This window comes from Peromyscus californicus, unplaced genomic scaffold (genome assembly GCF_007827085.1).
Source record: "Peromyscus californicus insignis strain IS unplaced genomic scaffold, ASM782708v3 Scaffold_23__1_contigs__length_62951481, whole genome shotgun sequence".
Classification (NCBI taxonomy): domain Eukaryota; kingdom Metazoa; phylum Chordata; class Mammalia; order Rodentia; family Cricetidae; genus Peromyscus; species Peromyscus californicus.
In genome coordinates, this window is record NW_026294534.1 from 40005129 (window position 1) to 40018115 (window position 12987).

At 38.8% G+C, this 12987-nt stretch overlaps 1 protein-coding gene across 1 annotated transcript in view; it reads right to left on the reverse strand.

Moving 5' to 3' along the window:
* Tenm3 (teneurin transmembrane protein 3) overlaps positions 1-12987 on the reverse strand; it is a 2633929-nt gene that overhangs the window by 877413 nt on the left and 1743529 nt on the right. Inside the window, 1 exon segment of the mRNA XM_052752285.1 lies at positions 4722-4797. The gene's annotated coding sequence lies outside the window, so the exon portion shown is untranslated.

Genomic DNA, 12987 nt, shown 5'->3' on the forward strand with positions numbered 1-12987 from the left:
TTTCAGCACTATGTCTGCATGCACACCAACATGTCTCACCATTCTGATAGTAGACTAAACTTCCGAAACTGTAAGCCAGTCCTAATTAAATGTTTTCTTTTATGAGAGTTGGTTTGGTCATGGTGTCTCTTCACAGCAATAGAAACCCTAACCAACACAAATTGGTACCAGGGACTCGAGCATTGTTGTAATAGGCCTGATCATGCTTTCGCTTGGAGGAATTTGGGTTAGGAAAGCAGTGGAATGCTTCAAGCACGGATCAATGGGCCATACTAGTAGAAACATGGAAGACAGTGGTACTGAGGATGATTTGAACTGTGATGTCCAGCTAAAGACGTTTCAAAGGAGAAGAATTTTAGTATGCTGCCCAGAGATTGTTCTTGTGATATTTTGGTGAGTAATGTAGTTGTTTTTTGCTCTTGTCTGAAGAGTCTGCTTGAGGCTAAAGTGAAAAGATTTGGATAAATCCCATTGTCAGAGGAAATTTCAGAACAGCCTAGTATAGACTCCGTTATGTGGTTATCAGTATTAACTCTAATGAAGATTTATAATGAAGTGGAACAATTGAGCAAGGAAAAATTTAAAATGAATGTACAATTTGAGGAGAAAAGGATCACCAAGAAGTGGAGTGAAGTCCTGTGTTCAAGGAGATAAATAGATTAAGAAATGAAATAAAGGAAATGGTGACCTTAGGGTAAGATCACACCCAGCTAAGTTTTTAGCTTGTGAAAACAAATTAAGAAAAGCTTAGAACTAATGGGGTGTGATGTTGCATTCCTTTAATCCCAGCACTCCAGAGGCAAGGCACATGGATCTGAGGCCAGCCTGGTCGGCACATCCTGTTTCAGGACATCCAAGCTTAGACAGTGAAGGAAACCACCGAAAACAGAAAGCTGGTGAAGATGTTATTGAATGAGGGGGCCATGTTCCAGCTCCAGCAAGCAGCAGAACTTGGCAGCTTTGGTCACATCATTCTGGTTCTAGAGTCAAGGATAGAAGAAAGGGGTTATGGAATCTTCCTCCACACCTAAGGAAAGGTGCTGTGTTCAGGCATGTATCAGGGGTGTCCTGAATGGAGGCTTAGAGATGCTGTTTTGTGAACCTGGGAAGTTTAAGCCTGGATTGTCTTGGGAACCCCAAGAAGTTGGACATGCCAGAGTCATGGGATACCCTCCAAGGAAAGCTGTTAAAAGAGAGTGAACTAGCCCAAGAGAAAGAAGTATGTTACAGTCAACAAAGCAGATGGGAGTTAGAGATCTGAAGAGGGCTTTGACATCAGACACGGAGATGCAGAGTTTGGAATTTTCCCAGTTGGGTTTTAGCCTTGCTTTGGTCCAGTAGTTCTTCACTATCCTCCATGTCCTCCATTTTGGAATGGTAATGTATATCTTGTGCCATTATATGTTGGAAGTATGTAATCTGCTTTTTGATTTTGATTTTACAGGGGATTTCAGTTAAGAGATTGCATAAATCTCAGAAGAGACTCTGAGCTTTAGACTTTTAAACAAGTTTGAGAATATTATATATGAGACTATGAGGACTTTTGAAGTTGTGCTGAGCACATTTTTTGCATTGTGGTATGTCTATAAGCTTATGGAGGCCAGGGAGTAGAATGTGGTAGTTTTAAAGAAAATGGCTCCCATAGGAAGTGGCACTATTAGGAGGTGTGGAGTAGATGTGGCCTTGTTGGAGGAAATGTGTCACTGTGCAGTTGGGCTCTGAGGTACCCTATGTTCAAGCTGTGCCCAGTGTGGAACCCAGTTCACTTCCTGTTGCCTTGGATCAAAATATAGAAACCTCACCTCCTTCTCCAGCACCATGTCTACATGAATACAATCATCATATTCCACCATGATGATAATGGACTAAACATCTGAAACTGCAAGCCAGCCCCAATTAAATGTTTTCCTTTATAAGAGTCACCGTGGTCATGGTGTCTCTTCACAGCAACAGAAACTTTAACTAACACAGAAGCACAAAGTATAAAAGAAAATAGGATGTAATTAAGACCTTGAAAGTATAGTTAAGAAAACTGACCAATTTTAGATGGGGTGGAAATATCCATAATGGACAATATTTGGCAAAGAGTTTATGTCTCAAATACATTTTTGAAAACAAGTCAAATACATTTAATGCACAAGATACTTTGAAGAAATATTCCAAAATTAAAAAAATACATAAACAGCTAATAAGTGATGGAAATGGGTTCTGCACCACTAGTCATAGAGTAGTGTAAATTAAAACTCCAGGGAGACAAGGAGAGTTCCGAAACCAGAAGATTAATGGCATCAAATGCAGGGGAAGATCTGGGAGAAATGTAACTGTGAGACATTCTTGTGGGAGTATATAATGGGGTAGGCAGTCTGTTAAGACATGGCATTCCTACATTATTTCTCATAGAATTAAACACACTCATTCTGTGACCCAGAGATGATCTGAACAGAAATGAATGCACACACACACACACACACACACACACACACACACACACACACACACACGCGTATTCATGTGTCATCACAAAAGGACTTCTTAAAAGTTTTTACAGCAGCTTAATTCATATCTAAAACTTTGAAACAAGCCCTATGTCTTCTAAAATTATAATTAAATAAGGCACATTTGATAAATTCAATGCTACCAAATAGAAAAATAACAAATACATGACGACTGCCATATTCAACTGCACAGATGAAGCTAAGAACCATCTCAGCGAATGACGAATTCCCAAGTGAATAAAGCAGACATTGTGCCCTCTGCATAGAGCTACACAGTTCAAGGACAGGGCAAATGAATCCCATCATAGATATGAGACGGCAGTGGCCGACTGTGGGTGCGTGAGGGGGACTGACCTTGTCTTCACCACAGAAAGAGCTCCTTGTTTTTCACACTTACGCATATTGATAGCAGAATGGAATATAGTCCAACTCTCTATTTTTGTAAACATTACCATTTTTTTAAAAAGCTGGAATACCGTCAAGTTGTCTTTTAATATCAATTTTTTATTTTTCAATTCATTAACTATTCTATGACATACAAATCCTTTAAGATGTATAGAAATACATTAGGTGTACATAAAACTTGATCAGGAATTATTGTTTTCAAGCATTTTTCTTACATGTGTAATTCCTGTAACTAAAGACAGATTTACCACACATTTAAGAACGTATTTCGGTGACATATAAGGCAGGACTACAGATTCTTTTAAATTGATATATATTCTAAAATTTAGGGCCTAGGTCAAGCAGTTCCTCTGTGGAGCAGATTCTTACCATGTGATGTACAAGACTGTACCAAATGCTGCACATAGTTAATGGCAATAAATGTAAAGAGATGATATATGAATGACATTATTTTAAGAAATGCACTAACATAAAAATTAATAATGTGAGTAGAAGTATCTATAACATTTAGAGATATCATAAAATTTAGCAATTTATTTTTAGAATTTTGAGTAAGAAGAAATCTTATCTTTCTCTCCAATATTCAAGCATCATGATCCTACCTGAATCAGTGAGACACTCAGGTGTCAGAATGTAGCTGCTATTCCTGAGGGAGAAGTCTAAAAATCAGTAAGGAATTAGGAGCTTGGTAGTAATCCTTCCATAGTAAATGGCTAGTGACATAGGTATCTTCCTGGGCATACAAAATTGTGATCTTATTTCTCATTTATTATGCTAAGTACAATGGAGTCTTCAAGGAATGTGTTATTAAGCCTTTGGTTGATCTAAGTGTATTTTATTCTGTTTTCGTGGTTCCTTAGAGTGATTCATGCAAAATCATCATCCCACGTCAATTGCCAATTTAATCGGTTAATGTGAAGAGAGAATTTTTTTGCTCCAATTATAAAAGACACTTATTGTAAATGTTGGATATGATGAACACCTTTCCTGATCTTGGGCAGGCTATAATTTATTAAGCACAAATATTAAAGGTTGGGGGTGGGTGGGCACTGAATATGGTGCTGAGTCAGCAATGACCCTCAATTAAACAGCTGATGTGTGCGGGGACTTCAGGATCACAGCCACACAGCCCACTTAGCCATCCAATCATCTGAGAAACAGCTATTACATGGACGGAAGTCACGTGACCCTCTTGCTCATAGCTTCTCATTCTGTTTTTAATTTTAAGTTGCTCCCAGAATGGCGAAACAATTCTCAGTGTTAGAAATTTGGTTTGTGGTTACTCCTAACAGGAAGGAGAGACATTGGTGAGATGGGAAGCAGGGGAGAGTGAGGCGGGCCTCCACTGGATTGTTGGTGAAGTTAATACCGTTTAACTGAGTCTTGTTGCTGGTACATACATTCTCCGTGTGTGAAAATCCATGGGGCTGCGCAGAAATGTGCACATTTTGCAGAATGCATGCTGTATTTCAAGACATTTTACCCTAAGTATAAATTCCTTCCGGAAAGATATGGAATTTCCACAGCATTGTACAAAACTGAAAGATTTTATGCTAATGTCTAAAAAACAAAAACCCATAATTTTTCTTAAAATTTTTCTACACTCAATCTATCTTCTCTCCAAATATACCAAGACCTTGAAGTTGTTTTTTTAAGTTTCATTCATTTTTATGTGTGTTTATGTCAGAGAGAGAGAGAGAGAGAGAGAGAGAGAGAGAGAGAGAGAGAGAGAGAGAGAGAGAAAGGGCTTAAACCAAAACGAGGCAAGAAAACATGAGCTTTGTGATTGCAGTATGATTTAGAAATGTTGATGGTACTTACCCAAAGGTATATTCTTCCTCAGTTGGGTGGCAGGTTGCTTGAGTCACCGAAACAAAGGAGTCAGTGTGGTTTAATCCTGAAGAAGAAGAACAAAGAAGAAATGTGTTATGCTATAAAACATTCTTTTAAGTGTCTAGTCTTTATTTTGGTATATTAATCTAAGTATAAAAAAGAAGTCATTCACTCAAATGCTCAGGCAAAAAAAAAAAAAAAATCTCTTATTTCTTGACTTGGCTAGACCCAAGGAGATTACAGAAACTGTGGAGTAACTGGCCTGCCCTGATGCTGTTTTTCACATACCCATTCATAATAAAAGTTTATACTGCCATCACCTGTGTACGTAGTACAGGGCTGTAGCAATGCAAGGCAAAGCTCTTTCTCAAGAAAATCAGGTAAACAAGCAAATGCAACAAACATCTCAGATGGCCGAGTTCCTAAAAGAGGGTAGAGGTTCTGAGATTAGAATGTAGAAAAGGCTACTTCCAACGGGGGGACTGGATCACACTTTCCAGACTAGGCAAGATGCCAGCTGCCATAGGAAGGAGTGGGTGGGGAGAGCCGTTCAGGTGCCAAGGACAAACTCTTACAGCCTTCGAACACATGGACATAAAGGGGGGGGACTTAATTCATTTCAGGTTGATAGAATTTTTTTTTTTTTAGAGGTATTGGAACGCAGAAGAAACTTTTCATACAAGACACTGAATCTTTTGGTAGCAATGTGACTGGCATTCAGCAGTGAATAAGAAAGGTGTGTGCCATGCCTCTGTCTTCATTGGGACTGGCTGACACAATGAACTATAAGGACAGGGGGGAGTGGTCTCTGGAGAGTCTGTAGTGGAAGAATGGAGAGAGAGAGGGAGAGAATATTTTGAGTTCCAGGGAAGAGACTAGTAAGGCAATGAAATCTGATGAGATCAGGACAGAAGGCAGACAGGAGCACGTAAAGAGGAGGAAGAGGGACAGACTCACTTATGGGCAGGGGGAGGAAGTCATTGGGGAGAGGGAGTGATCTTCAGAAGAGCCTGACATCAGGAAAATCAAGGGGTGTGTTTCAGAAAGGAACTTGTGTCCTGAGACTGGAATGCTGTGAAATTCAAGCAGGGTCCACGCTGGAAAGCAATTATTTCTCTTTTTTTCTTGACTTGGTTAGAGCCAAGGTGATTACAAAAGCCATGGGGCAATGGAGTTCACATGATACTCAATTTTTGCCTGGAAACATTAGTAATGAAAACCTGCCAAAATCTGCCTTTTCCTGTTATGAATAGATGTTAAGAATTCTGGTTACTCTAGATGGAGATACACTTATTCCTAAGAATGACTCTTTGGAATGTTCTCAGTGTGCCAGTGACACTCAACGTATCAGGAGTACCTCCCAGTGATTAAACTTAGTGTACTAGATTCTGTTTCTGCAGATAATTAAATTTAGTGTACTATAATCCCCTGCAGGTGATTAAATTTAGTACACTAGCGATCCCTGCAGGTGATTCAGATGTCACCCCTCTTTAAGCCACCTAGAGTTTTGTGGACATGAAATGCCAGGGCTCTGCATGGTGCAATCGGTCCCTTTGAGCTGTCATGTCTAAGAAAAAGGACAGAGCACAGCATAATGGTTTGTGTGCTGAGTTCTAAACTCAGTATGATGAATCTCAGAGTCCATTCCACTTCAAAAGTTTAGGATTCTCTTGCGAACTGGGTGTGCCTGCGCAGCCAGGAGGTTCAAGCTGACTCTAGGGCGGGAATCAAGGGAGAAGATCCTGCAACCAGAACAAACCCTGACTCCACAGTACATTTGGAACTTGACAGGGATGATTACAAGTGGTGCCTATGGGGAAGCATGAAGCACTCTTCTAGAAGACTCATGAGCGTTAAATCATTTAACCTTCTCAGCTACCACAAAAGGCAGATACTGCTTGGTGCCAAATAAAATGGACCAGGTAACAAAAATTTAGAAAATTACAGAGGCTAGACATTGCATGCTAATGTGCGACGAATAATTACTTATGGACGCTATCAAGTTTAGCCATGCCATCAAAATTGTGATTTCTAAATATCAATTGTGGTTTCTCTTATCTTAAGAAAGCTATTTTTAGCTTTAAGCAATTTGATTTTCCTTGCAGATGTACAGAAGAGATTTAAAGAAACTTGTTGGGACAATTTGTATCCTATGCAGTTTCATAAACAATCATAACTAAATGGATTATGGTTGTAAATTGTCCATTTCTAATGTTCATCGATCTTTTTTCTATATTCTGAGTTTTTTGTTTGTTTGTTTGTTTTTCCAATCAGTCCACTTGCATGCACATTTGGGGTGTATCAGGAGAAGAACTAGAGTACAGATAGAGGAGTTCTGACCAGATTTCTGAAGCTCTACAGACCTTGGGACATATATTATATCTGAAGATCGGAGGAAAAATGTCTATGATGAAAATAGAGTAGAAAAAAAATGGTTATTTCTGTCAGCACTAAAGAACGGAGAGAGTCACTGATTAAGGTCACTGCCAATTTCATCAATGAGGAAAATGCTGTAGCAAGCAGCCAGCCCCTCATTTTCACCACGCTCTCTGCGTAGGCCTGGGAGGGTGGCCCTGTCAGTGTGTCTGTGATCAAACACAAAGAGAATTCAAGGGTCAACTAGACCAGAATTTTTTAGTAGAGCACCTAAGCTATCTGAAATCGCCTTCACAAAGTGCATATATGTCTTCCTGTCCGCTGTCTCCTTCAGGGCCATCATCCTCAACAAACTGATAAGAAAAAGGAGAGGAAGAGGAGAAAAAACTAACCAAAAACCAAATTAACATCTGTCCATGGCTTCTCTGGAAATAAAATCTCAGATCTGCAGTCTGAGTCTTTCCATTAAAGATTTATTCTAGACCAACAGCCATTGATAGGAGATATTAAGATGTGAGTTCCTCATCCCAAGCTAATATCCAAAATCATATTGCTAGTTATCAACCAGCATGGCCTACTTTGCAGCTCAAGTGGAATATGTTAAATGCTTTTCCTAACTGTAAGCCTCACACACGGGCAAAGATACTTGTAAATTGACTTTAGTAGCACTTGAATAATGTAATAGAAATTGTTAACAGGATGGAAGTGTAGTTATTTCGCATTAGAACACACTTGCCTTTGTACAGACAGCTGGCATGTTTGGGCATGTAGATGTCACAGGCCTCAATGTGACACATCGAATCACTTCGCTGGCGAGCAAAAGGAGGGCAATAAACAGAAAATGTGGCCTGCTAATCTGACGTTGGTTGTTAATTCCAGAACCTCTGTAAGGGAAGTTGTCCTCCGAGAACATAGTGGCTTAAATAAGCAAGAGCAATACAACACTGTGTACACTCGTCAAGGCTTCTCTGCACATTGGGACCGTTGGAAGCTAAGATACAAATTGAAACCTGTGAGGGCAAGTCATCTATCACATCAAATTGGCTCTCATATCCTCACCTCACCAGCCCTCTGGTAACTGTTATTAATTGTACCAAGTAAGGGAATTCATCATATTTCCACACATGCACACAATAAATATTATTTGCCTCTATTTTTCACGCACCCTCCCTCTCCCTGTCCTCTTCTACACCCTAATAAATCCCCTTTCATACTCATATGCTACCACGGATTTCACAGCTGATACAAAGCATGTGGTTCTTTGTCTTTTGGGACTGCCTTACTTGATTCTACCCCACCTCTGGGTTGTGGTGATATTTTATTTGTGCTGAAATGTGATATTTTATTTGTATGTTAATAAGTAAAGTTTGCCTGGAGATCAGAGGTCATAGCCATAAACAGAAGTCAGGCAGTGGTAGCACACACCCTTTATCCAATCACATGGCAGGCAGAGTCTCTATGTGTTCAAGGACACAGTCAAACATGGTGACACACGCCTTTAATCCCAATACCAACCATGGAGACCTGGAGGTCTGTATAGACAGGCAGTGATGGGGAAGTGATGTGGCTGGGCTTAGAGCCAATGAGAAGGCAAAACAGGAAGGCACTAAAGGCACAGGTTAGACAGGCTCTCTTGGGAAGCTACAGCAAGGTGGTGAGCTAAGGTTAGTTGGTGGCTATTGCTCTGACATCTATGGCTTGCACCTCTGTATTTGGCTCTGTGTTTTTTATTTAATAAGACTGTTTAGAAATTCATCTACATTGGGTTGGAACAACGTATGTCTATACTGTGATCGACTCAATTCCTCACATTGGTTTTCCAGTTGTGAACTATAAAATGTATTTTGAAGGGGGAGATAGGTTCCTGTTGTTTCCTCAGGCACAACAGACTCTCTCTCCTTCTCCTCTCTCTTCTGCTTCTCCCCTCTCTTTTCATCTTCTGTAGACTGGGTGTTTCAGTTTTGTAGTCATTAGTACCCAAGAGAACACAGGTGAAAATGGACCCTCCATTGAGGGAAAGCCTCTTTCTCTCCAGCTCAGAGTCAGTGAATCCATGCTGAAGTCCCTCAAATTCAAGCCTGCCCTTGTGGACTCTATCGGCACTTCAAGGTTCTGCATGATGGCTAGAGAATTCATCTTGCCTTCCGAAGTTGAATCATGTATAGTTTCATAAAGGATGATAACTATTTGCTTAAATTTGCTGAGGTAGTAGAAGGTGCTGTTCATAAACTAATATTAGCACACTGCCAGAATTAACAGTGCTAAACCATTATTCTGCCAGTACATCTGCCTGCAACCCAAAGCTTGAGAACTTGGCTGTGTTCCTGCTACATAGGCTCACAGGAAAATCACCAGAATTCCTGAAACCTAAGGAGGGACATAAGGTTAGTACTGCTGCTTTGAATTTGCCATGGTTGTAGACAAACTTAAATGAATCAACATATCTATGTCATTATCATTAGATTTTATATTTGACCATCATTTGGATTTGTTGTGCAATGGCTGTGCTATTGATACGTTGTTGATCGAGTTGTTCCTGCTAAGGTACTTATTATTCTTTTTCTTGCTGAGAAGAAGCAGACAAAGGTATGTCTATTCCTAAGGGAGGCACAGCCCAAAGATTTGAGGCCCATCATCTTAAAAGAATGATGGTTGGGCACAAAGGTTTCATAAATGGGGCACTTTATAGAAGGATTGTTGGCTGTTTCCAGATACTTTTACATCTTGGATCCAAACCAAAAAAAAAAAAAGGTTTAGGGGAATTAGATACCCTAGGAAGAGATGTTGATAACATAGATGTTAATAGCACCCAACCTCTTCATAGTCTTGCCAAGGATCAACTTCATTTGTACATCAGAGAACCCAAATTTGTTTCAGTTTTAATTTCTTACCCAGATATCATGAGGACCATTATTATCTTTGCTTCTAATCCATTTTTTCTTTTGCCCATTTCCAGATATTCATTTTGTTCTCAGAATGCAAATTACATTTCCTATTTGTCCTCAAACCAATGTAGCATTTATTTATGCTTTTTAGGCGTGATATTTAGTGTGTCTGCGACATTTTTATTTAGTAGTCAGTATTAATAAATCTTCACAAAAGTAACAGCATCATTGTGATTTTGTTGAAATGCATTGCTTATGGTTCTTTGAAGAAGCATGAATGCTCAGCCACAAAGAAACACAATCAAAAGGAGGAAACATGGTTATTGATAGCATCTAATTCATCTTGCAACTGGTGAAATTAATATAGTTAACAGACTGTTAATTTGCTCCAAATTCCATTCTTTTCAGCTTACGATTAAAGTAGTATTTTTTTAATCACCTAGCCAAGAGTCAGTATAAATCAGCAACCCCCCTCATATAGTTTTGTTGCTTTTTATAAAACACACCGAATTTACTTTCATTTCCTCCTGACATATTTTGGAAACTCCTCTGTGCTTTTGTTCTGATATCTGAACTGAACTTCTCTTGTTAGAGCTTATGCTTTTGTCCATGGATAGCTTCAACAAGAATGAGTGTATTGGCTTCTTATGGAATTATACTATCTTACCATCAAAATGCATTGTTGTTACATCTCATGTGTCCTACATTTTATTCCCTGAAAGCTATTTTCTATTGCAATGAAATGGGCATGGGCTTCCAGTCATCAAAGTAATCAAGTGATAACACTGAAAACAATATAACACAGTTTCATACACAATAGAACAAGATAGCAATTCTAAAATAATTTCATCTTAACTAAGAAAACACATATAAAAACCTATCTCTAACAGTGTCTGGCACATTGTAAGACCTAAAGACATGTTGGGCTTTTCCTCTCTTTTTCACTTGCTTTTCATAGCAGTTTGCTTTGTAACAAAGCTTGGCATGTGTCTCCACCTCCCAGGATGCATTTTAACTTATAAAGTTTAGAAGATTATATTGGGTTGAGAAAAAAAAAGAAAGGAAAAATAGTGGGAAAGATATGAAAATACTTTTAGTGTGTCAGCTAAATAGATTGAATGAAATTTTATGATTTTACTACATTTCATAAAAATATAGGACTGTATGGAAAATTACAGTGTTAGTGTGAGGTATACTATGGCCCTCAGCTATTTTACACATTGTTCTTTCCAGCCTAGAATATTCAGAAAAGACACTTTCTCCTTGTGCATATATGTGTGTTTGTGTGGGTAGGTGTGTTTAATTAAAACTCATTTCCTGTGGGGACCTGTTCCCACTTTTACCCCAGGGTACTCTTGAGGAGTGAGAAATATTTAGATAGAAATACAGAGGGGAGAGAGACAGAAACACAAGATAGCTCGGGAGGGCCTGGATCCTTATCCACCAGCCCCTTCTGTCTCTTCTAAAGGGCCTTTTATGGAAATGCCAAGGGGTGGAGCAAAAGACCTCCCCCTAACAAAGCCAAGTGCAGACCCTTCCAAACACCTGGTCATCATGCATATGTCAAGCAATCCTCTAAGGCAGCTCTGCTGGGTACAACAAGCTCAGATCTCACTAAGAAACCTTTGTGGGTCTCCACAGGCCTGTTATTTTTATTACTGAATTTAAATATCTACTTTGTCAACAATAAAGTATTTAAGATAACCATGCTTTTTAACATCTGACCAAGTAATAATCATGCCCATTTTAAAACATCTTAAACAGCAACACAAAATATAACAGTTTTCATCCCAACTAGGCAAATTAATATTGAATACATCCTCTTACATGCCACTAAATCTGTCAGTAGTATCACAATACAGTTATTAACTAAATGGATATGGATCATGGTATCAAGGTTGTCTCCCTTTAAGCCATCACTGAGCTAACCAATGAAAAGATTATGGGAATGTTAATACTGTGAAAAATTTGCAAAATAAAATTGAAAAATATGGAAAAATGACATTTTGACCAGTCACGGACTTTCGAGGTATGAGGAGCTTTGATGGAAATAAAGAAAGTGAAGGAAAGAAAAAAACAAAGAAAGAACTGGATAAATACTGACTGAAACCCTCAGCTCCCCCAGCCTTGTTGCGTATCGTCCACGTGATGAATATTTCAGTTGCATCTCGAGTTCCTTATATTTTCAAAGGCAGTAAAAAAAGACGCATTTTACATCTGTTAAAGACTTCTGACTGGCACGTACCCTGAAAGATTGCTTCACATTTGAAAGGAGAATGTTCCTCAGGAGCCATAGCCATGAAATATTTATTATACCTTCTTTCATAGAAACGAACAAGCTGACTTTGTGACATACAGCTTACTATTAATACCAACTAAGTTACACATCTTGTGTTAAGTATCATTCTTAGGAGATGGACGAGGTCTTGTTTGTTATAGATGATCAGAGAGAATAATGCAAGTTACATTTTGCACTGTTCTTGTAAAATATAATACATGTTTGAACATTAAAGGACATAGGGCTTGATAAAGATTTCTTAAAGACAATGTGAGATGATTTTTTTTTCTAGACTTGTGTTCTTTTAATTTCAGAATTACATTTTTACCAATACCCACCCTTTTTGTGGGAACCTTTTGGATATAAAAATGCTGCAGCTATACCTTTGAGCATACTTTTACTAAGCGGGGCAAAGACTCATGTGCTTCCAAATATTGTTGAAATCTCCAAAGCCAGCTGAATAAATAAACATTATGTGATCTGTAGCCCAAAAGTCTGCAAATGGCTCCTTGGGATGTAAAAAATAACTATGATTCCTTCTAAGTAATTCTTGGAGCCAATGATCGGTGGTTTTGTTTAAGTTCTGGGACCCCTGAGCTTCCATAAAAATAACTTTGAAATATTATATTATGTGTGAAAATTTTACACACATGCACATTTATAATCAGCAGACAGGGCCTCTGCCCTTCCTCAGCCTGATAATCAACCGTAGGAC